The sequence below is a fragment of the Ptychodera flava genome, chromosome 6 (assembly GCF_041260155.1).
Source record: "Ptychodera flava strain L36383 chromosome 6, AS_Pfla_20210202, whole genome shotgun sequence".
Taxonomy (NCBI): domain Eukaryota; kingdom Metazoa; phylum Hemichordata; class Enteropneusta; family Ptychoderidae; genus Ptychodera; species Ptychodera flava.
The window spans coordinates 23,554,612-23,571,642 of NC_091933.1; the positions used below are offsets into that span (position 1 = coordinate 23,554,612).

Below are 17,031 nucleotides of genomic sequence, written 5' to 3' on the forward strand. Positions count from 1 at the left end.
TAGATCATGGCCTATCTTTTGGTATATAATTTATATGTTTTTGAAATTTACCCTTGGCCACCTCATATAGGCGCTCTGCAGGTTTTTACAGACAGTGCCTTTAAATTCGATAACTCCATAGATGAAACACCTCTTTTCATTGAGGTCGATTAGACAAAAGAAAACCATATTACATCACCAACTTGAAAACACGAAAAACACAGAGTACAAATATCAAAAAAACTACGAAGAAGCATCAGACAAGTAAATAGAATACAGAAAGTTGTTACAAGATTTCTTAAAGCTATGATTGCTTGGGGGAGATTGTTATATTCATCCACACCCGCAACAGACAAAGTGTTTTGATAAAGAAGTGTACGTGCTTTGGGAACTTTAAGGAGGTTCTGATTGGAAGACGAAGTGATCTGGAAGGGATATAATTATTGAACATACTGGCTACATAGTCAGGGGTTAGATTGTGAGTTGCTCTGTAAATTTGGGCCAAGATATAGTCCTGAGATTATTGTGGATGCAACCAAACGTGAGTGATTGGTCATTTTTTGCGTGGACGGAGTTTTAACGTTAGTTAGTGCAGTATGCTCTGAGCTGAGACATTATAACCGTTTTCGTCATATACACAGCGTATATAGGATCATGCACATTGCTGCCAATGATTGACTTTTCGTATCCATGGCCTTAAGATAGAGTTATGAGCTTATAGGAGGATACAACGAACTGAGATAGATTTTAAATTTCGAAGCCTGGATGTAGTTTTCATCTGCATTTTGCTCCGAGTGAGACATTTTAAAAGTCTCGTCATATAGGCCTACACAGCGTATTGGATATTGCAGTTTGTTAGAAACTTAGCGTTTTTTCTTTAAAATATTGACTATAGATAGAGTGTCGAGCAAAATGGAGGATGCTACGAACTGAGATAGATTTGAATTTTCTTATCATGGAAATATTTTTAACGTTAGTGCAGTTTGCTCCGAGCTGAGACATTTTAAAAGTTTCGTCATATGCACAGCGTATTGGATATTGGGGTTTGTTGGGAACTCGGGGTTTTTTCTTAAATGTTGATTATAGACGGCGACTCGAGCATATTGGAGGATGCGACGGACTGAGATTGATTGGTAATTTCTTGACATGGACGGAGTTTTACATTAGTGCAGTTTGCTCCGAGCTGAGACATTTTGATAATTTATGTATTACACATAACATGTCGGATATTGTGGCAAAGTGATTAAATTTTTCGTAAGCATGGACTTTAGATATAGTCCTGAGATTATTTGCTCCGACTCGGAGCTGAGACATTTTAACTCGTCCTAGGCCTATACAGTTGTTGGAAACTTAGCATTTTTCTTAAATGTTGACTATAGATAGGATGCCGAGTATATTGGATGGTGCTACTTACTGACTCGGAGATAGATTAGTAATTTCTTAACATGGATGGAGTTTTAACGTTAGTGCAGTTTGTTCCGAGATGAGACATTTTGACCGTTTCGTAATATGCATAGCGTATTGCATGTTGCAGATTACTGCAAATAATTGACTTTCGTATCCGTGGACTTTAGATAGTCCTGAATTTATTGTTTTTGTACTATTCATAGCGTGTCGGATATTGCAGATTGCTGCAAAGTGAAAGATTTTTCGTAACGGTGGACATATAATAGAGTCCTGAGTTTATTAGAGAATGCTACGGACTGGGATAGATTAGTAATTTCCTAGCCCGGACAGAGTTTTAATGTTAGCGCAGTTGCTCCGAGCTGAGACTTTGATAATTTTGTACCTACACATAATGTGTCGGATATTGCAGATGGCTGCAAAGTGAATGACTTTTCGTATCTGTGGACTTTGATAGAGTCCTGAGTGTATTTGAGAATGCTACAGACTGAGATAGAATTGTAATATCGTAGCCTGGACGGAGTTTTAACGTCAGTGCAGTTTGCTCCGAGCTGAGACTTTACTAACTTCAGTACCTACACATAGTGTGTCGGATATTGCAGATTGGTGCAAAGTGAATGACTTTTCGTATCTGTGGACTTTGATAGAGTCCTGAGTGTATTTGAGAATGCTACAGACTGAGATAGAATTGTAATATCGTAGCCTGGACGGAGTTTTAACGTTACTGCAATTTGCTCCGAGCTGAGACATTTTGACCGTTTCTCCATACACACTGTGTATTGCATATTGCAGATTGCTGCAAACTATTGAATTTTCGTATCCATGGACTGTAGATAGAGACTCAGTTCTGAGTTTATTATGGATGCAACGGACTGACATAGATTTGAAATTTCTTTACATGGTCGGAATTGTTACCTTGGTGCAGTTTGCTCCGAGCTGAGACATTTATAATTTCTGTACTATACATAGCGTGTCAGATATTGCAGATGGCTGCAAACTATTGACTTTTCGTATGCATGGACTGTAGATACAGTTTTGAGTTTATTGTAGATGCAAAAGACTGCGATAGCGATTTGAAATTTGTTTTCATTGTCGGAGTTTTAACCTTGGTGCAGTTTGCTCTGAGCTGAGACATTATTTCATTTTGTACTATACATAGCTTGTCAGATATTGCAGATGGCTGCAAAGCGATTGACTTTTCATATCTGTGGACTTTGATAGAGTCCTAAGTGTATTGGAGAATGCTACGGCCTGAGATAGATAAGTAATTTCTCAGCCTTGACGGAGTTTAACGTTAGTGCAGTTTGCTCCGAGCTGAGACTTTAATCATTTTTGTACCTACACTTACCATGTTGGATATTGCAGATAGCTGCAAAGTGATTGACTTTTCTTATGTGTGGACTTTGATAGAGTCCTGAGTGTATTGGAGGATGCTGCAGACTGAGACGGATTGGTAATTTTTTTAGCCTAGACGGAGTTTTAACGTTAGTGAAGGTTACTCGGAGCCGAGTCATAGATTGTCGGTTATTGCAGATTGCAGCAAAGTGAAACTGAAGACAATGGATAGCCGTGAGCATATTGAAGAATGCTTGGAATTGAGATGATTTCGTCGTTTCTTAACAAAATAGGAGATTAACGCTATAGTGCAGGTTACTCAGTTCTGAGACAATTAAATAATTTTGTTACACGCATAGCTGGTGCGGTCAGATAGTACAGATTGCTGCAAACTATTTTCGTGTCACAACTACACGCTACTGTAATCTTTTCAAGGTATTCTTGTGTCAACCTTTTTTTCATAATTCGACGAGCAGCATCGGAAAGTCGTTATCTATTTGCGTCACAATGTATGTTGTACAATGGAGAAATGAAATGAAAAGCCGTGTATGGTGTCCAAATCCATGCCAAAATTACTACTTTGATTTTACAACACAACATGCCATTCCGAATTCTATTTTACAATTCAACATGCTATTTCACAACTCAACATGCTATTTGACAAACATCATGGACTTCCAAATCCTATTTTACAACTCAACATGCTCTTCATTTGACAATTCAACATGCTATTTCACAACTCAACATGCTATTTGACAACACATCATGGACTTCCAAATCCTATTTTACAACTCAACATGCTCTTCCCAATTTCATTTGACAATACATCATGGACTTCCAAATCCTATTTTACAACTCAACATGCTCTTCCCAATTTCATTGACAATTCAACATGCTATTTCACAACTCAACATGCTATTTGACAACACATCATGGACTTCCAAATCCTATTTTACAACTCAACATGCTCTTCATTTGACAATTCAACATGCTATTTCACAGCTCAACATGCTATTTGACAACACATCATGGACTTCCAAATCCTATTTCACAATTCAACATCCCATTCTAAAGCTAGCTCTGCGGAGCAGGGAGTGTTACTGGCTATCGAACAAGATTCAAAATGGCGGACGCGAAATGGTCCCCTCGCACAGAGAGAGAAATGCGAACTTTGCACAAGTCTAAAAACGCAGCTTAGTACATTGTGTATCTAAACAAAATGAGTTGTGAAATAGCATGTTGAATTGTAAAATAGAATTCGGAATGGCATGTTGTGTTGTAAAATCAAAGTAGTAATTTTGGCATGGATTGGACACCATAAGCGTGGAGGAGTTTTCTTTAATCTTCGAACACTTCCTTGACAAGTGTTCACAAAATAACTTCGGAAATTGCGAAAGTGACCTCTATTCGCAAATACTGTTAACTTTTAGAAATCTCGTGATGTTTTCGTTGTAAATATTTGCTTAATTGCCATGGAGATAATTTTCACCCTCTTTTTTATCAAAATTGAAAATTAAGCTTGGTGAACTTGATAAAGTGTCTGTCTGCCGGGCTTTAATAAAATATTAAAACTTTTTGCAGCGGAAAATATGTGTTTAGCAACACCTCTAATATGGCTTTCAGCTGGCGTTTCCTGTCCTGTCAAAATGTTAGTCTTTTTCGTTTTATGTAAGCTTTGGAAACCACAAAATAATAATAATAATAATAATAATAATAATAATAATAATAATAACAAGGCAGTATTGCTGAAGGCAATGAGTACTTGGGCCGTGATAGAGTAATTTTGAGGACAATATATACTACTATTCAAATATGGTCTTGAATTTCCTCCTGTCAATTAGGCATTTGATTAACTGGTTATTAAACGAAGCAATGGCATGACAACGGCAAAATATGTCTAGCAACTTTTGTGGAGTTTGAGGCAGGGGTTCTTTATTTATAGCGGGAATTGCTTAAACTCCTTAAATATTCAAATTACAGCAAATTTCTTTTGTTCTCGATGGTAGATGTCTAATATTTAGATGGGCATATTTAGATTTCTACCCTATAGTTATCCCTATATACCAAAAATCGGACATCCAGCTCTATTGGCTTGCTCAGAATTAGATATGCGCATAATTAATGAGGCACAATATGTGGTGTCATAAGGTGTCTTATCATACCAAATATGAAGGATGTAGCACTTGTGGTTACTGAGTTGTGGACAAATATATATATTTGAGGTCAAAGGTCATTGAGGTCACGTCACATTTTGTCAAAATAATTGTATTGCTAAGTTATTCCTATATACCAAAAATCAGACCTCAGCTCTATTGGCTTGCTCAAAATTAGATATGCACATAATTAATGAGGTACATATATGTGTGTCATAAGGTGTCTTATCATACCAAATATGAAGGATGTAGCACTTGTGGTTACTGAGTTGTGGACAATATATATATTTGAGGTCAAAGGTCATTGAGGTCACATGATATTTTGTCAAAATGTCTGAGATATCTGCGTGATACGATGGACTCACTGATGGACTCACAGACGGATATGACCCAATCTATAAGCCCCCTGGACTTTATCCGTGGGGACAAAAAACTGTGTGACTGCATCCTTTAGGCAATGTGAATACGATGAGAAACTAAATTTTTATTTTTCTTGGCCTTATACATGGTGTCTATGGAGAACTGCCTTATACATGGGAGTCTATGGAGGTGTAAACTAAAAAGTCCTCTAACACGGCCAAATTCGATCGCATTGTGAAACAAATCGACGTGCATCTGTATGGGGTTGGGTACCATTCTTGTGCAAAGTTTGAAAGAAATTGACCAGGGCATGTCTGAGATATCTGCGTGAACGGACGGACGGACGGACTGTCATGACCAAACCTATAACTCCCCAGGACTTCGTCCGTGGGCACTAAAAACAACGCAACAGTTATTATTACAGCTACACCGGCGGTAGGTTCATATCCAGAGCCCCGTACGGTCTGCCGCCGTCGCTTGAAAACAATCTCATAAACCTGGCCATATGGACAACTGTGTCATTGGGCAGCTGCATGCTTGACTTCCCGGAGAAGCGAGCTGTCACGTTCAAGCTCAGGATTATTTGTCGATCAAATTTTAGTAAATTTACCTTACCTAGATGAAATTTTGTCTATAGGCTGAAATTTCGCCGAAGTTTGACAAAATTACATCGATTTTTCAGGTTCATATCCGACATTTTAGTTTTGAGTGCAGACACTGTCAGAAATAAGTTTTGAGGCAACATGGCTGCGACCCCATGTTGCAATGTTGACCCCTAGCCCTGCGTACGATGCTATGTGCTACAGCTAACACACAGCATCGTACGCAGGGCTAGCGAGAGAGTTGCCGACATCGACGGTTATTTACGAGAAGTGAATAAAGGACTGTCATTTTGGAAGCGATCGAGTAGCTGAGGTAGGCTGGGATACGACTTGGGCCCAAGAACGCTGAATTTCGGCAGTAATTTGGCTTTTTACGTCAAGTCCCAAAATGGATTTGAAGTCACCGACCTACGTACGGGTCTTTCAGGGCTGTGGTGAGCGGGGCGATTAGCTGTAGCGGAACACACAGCATCGTACGCAGGGCTAGTTGACCCCAAGTGAAAATGTGTTCGCGATCGAATCTTCCTATATTTTTTTCAGAATTTTCGACAAAATCATTGCTTCTTAAATCTTTTGTAAAATATAAAATACTTAAATAAAAATGCGATGTGCCATGTCTCCAGATTTCTTAAATATCGTTCGTTGACCGTTCGACGGAATACTCATTTCGCAAACTTGAAATTCAATACTGACCGCCAAATAATCTTAATGAGACGAGATCATTCTAGACATCCTCCAAATTATCCAACCATTCGCGTTAGAGTTCAGCTCGCTCAGAGTATCATAACATTCTTCGGCCTTCGTTTAGATCGACCCTAATCTCTCCCATTTAGGAAATAAATACACAAGCTACCTTGACAAAACTTCGTGCACCATCCAGGACCAAACGCACTACAAATCTGTCTTGACGTCATCATCTCCTTACATGGTAATCGGCATACCGTATTTTTAGCAAAGGAGACACAGAATACGTCGGAGTACTCAGTTTCAAAACGTATTACATTGTGTGATGTTGTCAAAACAAGGTAATGTTACTGCAGTGGTATAAATCAGAAAACACAAAAGTTCAAATCAGTTTATTTTGGACTGGCTTTACCCAACATTTCATATTGTTTCTTATGCCAGATTTGACCACGTGCTTACTGGCGACCCCTTTACATGCAAATTTTGTGTCAAATGGTGTGTTCTCCTGGAAAAACAAACGTACGATTTCTATATGAAGGAGGCGAAATTTGCCCTCAAAACTCGAAACCACCCCTTTATGGGGTGTATAGCTATTTTGAACGAGCTTCTCGAATCTGCAGCTCTATTTCGAAATGATGGTCTGGTTTCTCAGCTCAAGGATAAGTGTTCTCCATCGCTGTGGGCATTACTATTCTCAGCTGGGGGTACAGTTTCCAGTCGTAATGTTTTTCATTGTGTCCGGGATATAAAACTTTCCTTTTTTACACTTTTACTTTGATTAACACTAGACCACATCTTGTCAGCGATTAAACATGTTTCAAGTTTAAATGTTAAATTCTGGTCTCGAGCCCTCTTGTTCGACCAACTGAAATTACCCCTCCCACTTTGGCTGGTCCAGTGGGTGTAGCAGGGTCGTGCCATCGCCTAGGAAACGGAGGGTGCATTAATTGTTGCATTTCGATGCACATTTTGATTATATTCAGAAGATTTTGTGGCAAAAACTCAGATAGAGAAGCATTAATATTCACATCTCACTTATTCAAGACTGGCCGAGAGCAGCACTTCCATTCAGTTAACATCATTACGCCATTTATTATGCCAAGAAAGATGAAGCCAAGACATTTTGCCCTCCCTGGTCTCAGCCAGAAATGGTTATACCTTACAGAGTTTTTTCCCACGGAATGAAAACAAATGTACTTGGGCTGAGGCCCAAGTACAATAATAATAATAATAATAACAAGGCAGTATTGCTGAAGGCAATGAGTACTTGGGCCGTGATAGAGTAATTTTGAGGACAATATATACTACTATTCAAATATGGTCTTGAATTTCCTCCTGTCAATGAGGCATTTGATTAACTGGTTATTAAACGAAGCAATGGCATGACAACGGCAAAATATGTCTAGCAACTTTTGTGGAGTTTGAGGCAGGGGTTCTTTATTTATAGCGGGAATTGCTTAAACTCCTTAAATATTCAAATTACAGCAAATTTCTTGTGTTCTCGATGGTAGATGTCTAATATTTTGATGGGCATATTTAGATTTCTACCCTATAGTTATCCCTATATACCAAAAATCGGACATCCAGCTCTATTGGCTTGCTCAGAATTAGATATGCGCATAATTAATGAGGTACAATATGTCGTGTCATAAGGTGTCCCATCATACCAAATATGAAGGATGTAGCACTTGTGGTTACTGAGTTGTGGACAAATATATATATTTGAGGTCAAAGGTCATCGAGGTCACGTGACATTTTGTCAAAATAATTGTATTGCTAAGTTATTCCTATATACCAAAAATCAGACCTCCAGCTCAATTGGCGCGCTCAAAATTATATATGCGCATAATTAATGAGGTACAATGTGTGGTGTCATAAGGTGTCTTATCATACCAAATATGAAGGATGTAGCACTTGTGGTTACTGAGTTGTGGACAAATATATATATTTGAGGTCAAAGGTCATTGAGGTCACGTCACATTTTGTCATAATAATTGTATTGCTAAGTTATTCCTATATACCAAAAATCAGACCTCTAGCTCTATTTGCTCGCTCAAAATAAGATATGCACATAATTAATGAGGTACAATATATGGTGTCATAAGGTGTCCTTTCATACCAAATATGAAGGGTGTAGCCCTTGAGGTTACTGAGTTGTTGACAAATATGTATATTTGAGGTCAAAGGTCATTGAGGTCACGTGAAGTTTTGTCAAACAAATTATATTGTTAACTTATCCCTATATACCAGAAATCAGACCTCTTGCTCTATTGGCTCGCCCATAATTAGATATGCACATAATTAATGGGGTACAATATGTGGCGTCATAGGTGTCCCATCATACCAAATAGGAAAGGTTTAGCACTTGTGGTTACTGAGTTATGGACAATAATGTATATTTGAGGTCAAAGGTCATCAAGGTCACATGATATTTTGTCAAAATGTCTGAGATACTGCGTGAACCGATGGACTCACTGATGGACTCACGGACAGATATGAGCCAATCTAAAAGCCCCTGGACTTTATCCGTGGGGACAAAAAAACTGTGTCACTGCATCCTTTAGGCAATATGAATACGATGAGAAACTAAATTTTTATTTTTCTTGGCATCATACATGCGAATCTATGGAGAACTGCCTTATACATGGAGTCTATGGAGGTGTAAACTAAAAAGTCCTCTAACACGGCCAAATTTGAAAGCATTGTGAAACAAATCGACGTGCATCTGTATGGGTTGGGTACTAGGCGTGAACGGACGCACGGACCTCGGACTTCGTCCGTGGTGATTAAAAACAACGCAACAGTTATTACAGCTACACCGGCGGTAGGTTCATATCCAGAGCCCCGTACGGTCTGCCGCCGTCGCTTGAAAACAATCTCATGCACCCGGCCATATGGGCAGCTGGCCGGATGCATGACTTCCCGGAGAAGGCGCGCTGTCACGTTCAAGCTCAGGATTATTTGTCGATCAAATTTCAGTAAATTTACCTTACCTAGATGAAATTTTGTCATTAGGCTGAAATTTCGCCGAAGTTTTACAAAATTACATCGATTTTTCAGGTTCATATGCGACATTTTTGAGTTTTGAGTGCAGACAGAAATAAGTTTTGAGGCAACATGGCTGCGACCCCATGTTGACCCCTAGCCCTGCGTACGATGCTATGTGCTACAGCTAACACACAGCATCGTACGCAGGGCCAGCGAGAGAGTTGCCGACATCGACGGTTATTTACGAGAAGTGAATAAAAGACTGTCATTTTTGGAAGCGATCGAGTAGCTGAGGTAGGCTGGGATACGACTTGGGCCCAAGAACGCTGAATTTCGGCAGTAATTTGGCTTTTTACGTCAAGTCCCAAAATGGATTTGAAGTCACCGACCCAACGGTACGCGTACGGGTCTTTGCAGGGCTGTGGTGAGCGGGGCGGTTAGCTGAGCGGAACACACAGCATCGTACGCAGGGCTAGTTGACCCCCAAGTGAAAATGTGTTCGCGATCAAATCTTCCTATATTTTTTTCAGAATTTTCAACAAAATCATTGCTTCTTACATCTTTTGTAAAATATAAAATACTAAAATAAAACTGCGATGTGCCATGTCTCCAGATTTCCAAATATCGTTCATTGACCGTTCGACGCAAACTTGTGACGCAGTTGAAATTCAATACTGACTGCCAAATAATCTTAATGAGACGAGATCAGTCTAGACATCCTCCAAATTATCCAACCATTCGCATTGGAGTTCAGCTCGCTTAGAGTATCATAACATTTTTCGGCCTTCTTTTAGATCGACCCTAATATCTCCCATTTAGGAAATAAATACACAAGCTACCTCGACAAAACTTCGTGCACCATCCAAGACCAAACGCACTACAAATCTGTCTTGACGTCATCATCTCCTTACATGGTAATCGGCATACCGTATTTTTTAGCAAAGGGGACACAGAATACGTCGGAGTATTCAGTTTCAAAACGTATTACATTGTGTGATGTTGTCAAAAAAAAGTCATGTTACTGCAGTGGTATAAATTACAAAACACAAAAGTTCAAATCAGTTTATTTTGGACTGGCTTTACCCAACATTTCATATTGTTTCTTATGCCAGATTTGACCACGTGCTTACTGGCGACCCCTTTTCATGCAAATTTTGTGTCAAATGATGTGTTCCCCTGGAAAAACAAACGTACGATTTCTAAATGAAGGAGGCGAAATTTGCCCTCAAGACTCGAAACCACCCCTTTGGGGTGTACCTAGCTATTTTTAACGAGCTTCTCGAATCTGCAGCTCTATTTCGAAATGATGGTCTGGTTTTCTCAGGTCAAGGATAAGTGTTCTCCATCGCTGTGGGCATTACTATTCTCAACGGGGGTACAGTTTCCAGTCGTAATGTTTTTCATTGAGTCCGGGATATAAAACCTTTCCTTTTCAAACTTTCTCTTTGATTAACACTAATCCACATCTTATCAGTGATTAAACATGTTTCAAGTTTAAATGTTAAATTCTGGTCTCGAGCCCTCCTGTTCGACCAAACCGAAATTACCCCTCCCACTTTGGCTCGTCCAGTGGGTGTAGCAAGGGTCGTGCCATCGCCTAGGAAACGGAGGGTGTATTAATTGTTGCATTTAGGTGCACATTTTGATTATATTCAGAAGATTTTGTGGCCAAAACTCAGATAGAGAAGCATTTATATTCACATCTCACTTATTCAAGACTGGCTGAGAGCAGCACTTCCATTCAGTTAACATCATTACGCCATTTATTATGCCAAGAAAGATGAAGCCAATACATTTTGCCCTCCCTGGTCTCAGCCAGAAATGGTTATACCTTACAGTTTTTTCCACGGAATGAAAACAAATGTACTTGGGCTGAGGCCCAAGTACAATAATACAGGAAATCAGTACGGAAGAATTTCCTCTCTGCCTTTTGACCGTAACGTATACTTTTTAAAATATCACTGATTAGGTATTTGGTTGTAGGAAAATAAATAAATTCCTTTCAGGGGAAAGTTTTCTATTTGGCGACAGGGTTTTTCCTCACTTCCTAAAGGGTTGGTAAAGTAAAACAGAATTACAGTCAACTCGCACTTTTTCCAACCCGCCCAGAACCAACTCGCCCGATTCAAACTCGCCCGATACCAACTCGTCCGTTGTTTTGAGATAGGGTCACGGTGTTGTAGATTCCATGTACGCTAACCCGATGGCCCGAGGCCAGCTATTTTCATGTCATGCCAGGCCAGTAACTCGTGAAAGACGGTCCTGCTGTTCCTAAAGAAGTGAGCCAGTCCCGGGGGGGGGGGGTAACTCCCATAGATGGCTATACGGGGAGGGTCCTTTTTTTGCACTGTTTGTTATCAGAAAGGGTATACTTTTCACGAGGTGTTGGTATGAGAAAGGGTCCGGTTTTAAACACAAACTGACATTTGTTAAAAAATCATGCTGTCAACACTGGAAACCCATGTATCTACATCCCAGATCTACCATCAAAATTTCCGATCTGTCGGTTGGACTGTTGGTACCCCTGGTACGCAAGGCGAGTGAGTCGTAAATGTAGGCCTATACGTAAGATAAAGAGACAAGAAACAGTCAACAATAAGGGGTGGACCATTTGATATCCTGGGTGGGGCTTGGAAGATTGGTGGAGAGCCATTATTTTTTTCCCACCTGCTTCACCATGAATTATTTTTTTTCTACAGGGCATATGCTGGCAACTTTTTTTTCACTTTCCTTCTTCGAGATATATTTTTTTTTACCAAATTTCGGTGCAATGTTTGTTTGCTTGGTTTTTCACACCCAGTAACAAGATGCTGTTCTATCGCACACAGACTATATTCAAGAAACTAAATAAAGATATGTAAATACATGTACATTTTTGATTCACTTTACAAAAATATCAGTTTATAGATCTTATTTATACCATGGGTAACACACTGAAAATACAAATCAAACCTGTTTACTGAGTTCTACATTAAGCATTAACAAACTTACAGTGAAAACTTTTCTGAGAACATCACTGGTGTCATCAGAAGAGATGATGGTATCCTACATATATTTGTAAAATCATGTACATTTATGGCATTTACTTGTGCTTGAAAAAAATATGTCATTGTCTGACAAGTGTCCTGGTTTGAGTGATATTAGTTGAACAGTCCACTTGACTGACTGAGTCCACTTGACCCAGTTCATGGCAGGCTGTATCTCTTCTTGTGGTATTTTGACAAAATCCATACATTCAGATTTACACATTTCTGGAAAACACTGGTGAGCAATTTCAATTTCAGCATACTTCCTCTAATCAGAAGGTCATGTATACTGTACAATTGTTCATATTCAATTGTTGACACTATAGTTGAAAAGGAACAATGATTGTATGACTTCATACAAAATACTGATGATTGAACTTTTCCATGTGACATATTGCTCCCTGGCTGACCAGATGTCTGCTGAACTCAATCAGTATGAGAACTTGTATGTACTATTACCAATTAAAACCAAAAGAGCACAGTGTCATTGAGACTTTATTAAAGTGTTGGTGTTTTGCTTTATTTTTTGACAAATATTTATTGGTTTTGTTCCAGACGAGTTCTTGTTTTCAGTTGCTGAAAGCTACAGTGATAGTAGCTGTAACTTTTGACAATTTTTCAGTGTTTTTGTTTGTGTATTTATTTCAGTTCCTCGTTTAATAAATTCTAAGTTATTGTTCCTCAAGCTTGAAATGGTTTATGCTTTATAAAACTCCAGAGCTACTGCTTGATTTTTATTGATGCTGCAGTGTGCATCGAACAATTGCCAAGATTTTTTTTTCCGAGTCGCAATGGTCCATAATTGTTTTTCCATCAGCCACTTAAAGCCAGATTTTTTTTTCGAGCAACTCCACCTGGCATCTTTTTTCCCCCAAATCTTCCAAGCCCCCCCAGGATATCAAATGGTCCACCCCTAATATTGATCATATTGCTGATGGTGCCTTGGATGGTGATGGTATCATCCGGTTGACAGTGCCTCCATCAACACACAATTACAGTGGAAGTGGACTGAGACAATCACACATATTAAGAACAGTCCGACTGTTCTTAGACTGATTTGATTATTATATTGTATGGTATCAGAAAGGGTAGGTTTTTTTGCTAAAAACTGGTATCACAACAGTTTGGGTTTCCATGTTCGTGAGGAGCCCCCCCCCCCCCCCGTACTATTAGCCATGGAGTTAAACCCCCCCCCCGGGGAGCCAGTACGCAGTAACTATCCCTATACGTAAAGAAGCCAAACGAAATTTATTCTTTCAAGAGATTTGCAAAACGTGAAAGTCGCAAATAAAAAGTTTTCCGTGTTGGCACATATTTTAAGCCGCACCTGTGGTTCTCTATGTTAGAAATATTTGTTGTTAGAAATAAAACGTTTTATGCGTACCAGTTGCTGCAAAAACGAGCCCTGCCACTCCTTGTCATATTCTTCCACTCCAATGACCAAGCTACCCGATTGGCAAAGGCTACGGATTCGCAGCAAGCGTACCAGTAGCTCTGCATGGCAGGGCTGTGTGTTTACCGGCGTTATACAGCCTCCGTATAACGCCGGTAAACACACAGCCCTGCCATGCAGAGCTAGCGTACCAGGTACTCATAAAATTGCAAAATAATATCGGCCGAGTTGGTATCGGCCGAGTTGGCATCGGGCGAGTTGGAATCGGGCGAGTTGGTATCGGGCGAGTTGGAATCGGGTGAGTTGACTGATGGTACCCCGGCCCGTAAAAGAAGGTTCTTTCACAAGCTAAAGCGAAAAAATCTTGTAGATTATATTGGCAATGTCTACTTAGCATGCGCAATGAACTATGCAAATTGTACGACCTGCTCCGTCACAGAACGGAGAAAATGTCTGAGCTCGGAGGGAGGTCAGCGGATACTTATGGGAATATTCGCCCCATAGACGTATGTACATAAGCGAGAAACAACCCAAGTCTGGAAACAGAATGGCTATTTCCTATAGGGATTATGCAACCATGTCATTTTCGACGTTCGATTTTACTGTGAAAAGTAGCAAGTTCGTCTATCATGTAACCGTCGATCGTTCCCTAGCATTCTCAACATTCATACCTGGTACTTAATTTGCTCAAAAAACGTTCGTTTCGTGTGATTTTCGGCCGAATTCGACGGACCCCAATCCAACCCCAATATTTGCGAGAGGCTGTACCAATACATGTAAAAGAAAGAAAAGGCGGCACATTGGACCGTCGACAGTCTCGGCATACATATACTGCGCGATTCAGCATCATTTTTCATGTACTTTTATAAACTGAAGGTGCCATTTCAAAGAAAAATGTCAAATGAAAGACCTGAAAATGGCACTTACACCCTTACCTCTTTATAAAGTATTAACACTTGTACTTGTATTTCCGGGTCTTCAATGAAGTGCCACTCAGTGACAGCCCATTCGAAGTCCGAAGAGCTCTCGCTTGATAGTTTACGAATTGCAATCAGGCCGTGAACTGGAAGGACTGCTATATTTGAACTGTGACTGCAAGTGAAACTGATGCAACAAGCGGGAAGGTTTCGAAAGGTAAAATGCTGGTATATCATATTCTGTGACCTTTCAACTCGTGACCTTGTTTTAACAGTAATAGAGACGATGACTGCACCCAACCTATACTAATATTCTAGCTTTTACGTCGTGTATCTACGGCGTGATCTGTACTCTGTTGAAGCTGCATTCACAAGTAAAGGGTGGGCGGGGGAGTGGGGGGGGAGACTGGAAGAATGCAAGGGAGATTTGAATGTTCTGGGGTTGTAGAGGGGTATTTGAACGGTTTGCACTTGGTATAGGGGTGGGATCGGAATTCTTTTGGCTTCCCTTTTTTTGCTTTTCCAGATTCCACAGTTTGGTGGGTAATTCAACAACAACAAACAATAATTGTGCCATTCAATGGCTCTGATGTTAAATATAATCAAACAACTTCTGGAATCATCTTATAGCCCCCATGACCTTAAATGTTCTTTTCAAAAATATAAAACAGAATGAATGCCATTGAATTTCAATCAGAAAATCAACAAGGGGACCTTGTAACAGGGGACAGATGCTGCAAGTTCTGATAATTGTTTTCAACTACATTTCCTTGCTATCTCACTACAGTTTGCCCACAATATTCAATGTGTCAACAAAGCCTGTATATGTTTTTACTATTGTTCATGATTGAATTGGCGTCCGGACTAAAATTCTTTTGTCAACGGTACAAATGTACTGTATATGTTCACAGGCTCAACATAATACTACCAAATAATACTATTGATTGCATCGCACAATAATTGCACTGTTCGGTCACTGCATTATCTGCCGGATATCATTTCTTTTTAGAAGGTTGATGAAAAGTATGAAAGTCCTTTAATAGGGTGCGGAACAAGGGATTGGAGTAACTACAAAGCGCACAAATAATAATGAAAAATATCAAAATTTTAGTTTAATGTTTTTGGCTTAATAAATATTAGGCTATATAATAGTGGGGGATTCAACCTTTTGATCATATATTAAGATGGACTTAAGGATATTGAGGGGTTCTAAGATGAATTAAGATTTCAATCGCAGTTCCTCCAGCCCCACTCACCCAGTGTATTTGAATGCAACTCACACTAAAAGAACCGAAAAGTGGACTCCGTGGAGTGGATAAACCTTATTATTCAGCTTTTGTCAGAGTATTTATTTCAGTGGTAGCTTGTTACGGACATGAGAGAAAATCTACCTTTATTGGCAGAAAACGTTTACGCCTAATTTTGTGCCCAGTCGGACTTAGTTAATAACTTTACAAGTTTTGGGTACTGTGATCACTTTCACGTTTCAATCACACTCAGACTGAAAGATTCACTCGCTGCGGGCGCTCCGGCGCACTGCGACGTACATACGGTCGTAGGTCGCAGTGCCCCGGAGCGCCCGTACACGACTGAATCTTTCAGTCTAAATCGCATTCTGGTCGCTGAAAATCGCACATGGAACGCTACATGGTTGTGTAACTGGAATGCGTGGTATCGGCGTTTTTGTATGATGTCTTAGTAGCGTCCTCAAACATTGTTATCCTCTTATGCATTAAGTTAACGTGAAAACCTGACAAACTGCGTTACTCTAGACATGCTATTGAAAGGACCAACCTTGATTCAAGAAGCAATGTATTTTACCAAGGCACATTTGCTGTAAAAATATCATAAAAAGAATCAGTTGAGTACAACAGGTCTGAAATACCAACGATTTAGGATAAAAAATTCTAGTTCGACTTCCTAAGGTTTCAAATTGTCAGCCAAATCTATGATGAAGTGAACGTTGTCACGTGGTAAACGCAGCAGGGGAACCATTTGTAATGATACTTTCAGATGAATCACTGTCTGCTAGTATTGTTTTTTTTTTCTCTCTTTAAAAAAAATTTGACCAAGTTTCCATAATCCGACAATCCCTAAATAGTTCTAATAACCTGACTGTGAATGATTATTTATTAAAATAATGTTTGAGTTCTCCGCACTCTGTACACAGCCTTCATTGGTTACAAGCAG

At 39.6% G+C, this 17,031-nt stretch overlaps 1 protein-coding gene across 1 annotated transcript in view; it reads right to left on the reverse strand.

Moving 5' to 3' along the window:
* LOC139135240 (sulfotransferase 1C3-like) overlaps positions 1–15,090 on the reverse strand; it is a 43,824-nt gene extending 28,734 nt beyond the window's left edge. The window contains exon 1 of the mRNA XM_070702529.1: positions 14,860–15,090. The gene's annotated coding sequence lies outside the window, so the exon portion shown is untranslated. The remainder of the gene's footprint in view (positions 1–14,859) is intronic.
* Positions 15,091–17,031: the final 1,941 nt, after the last annotated feature.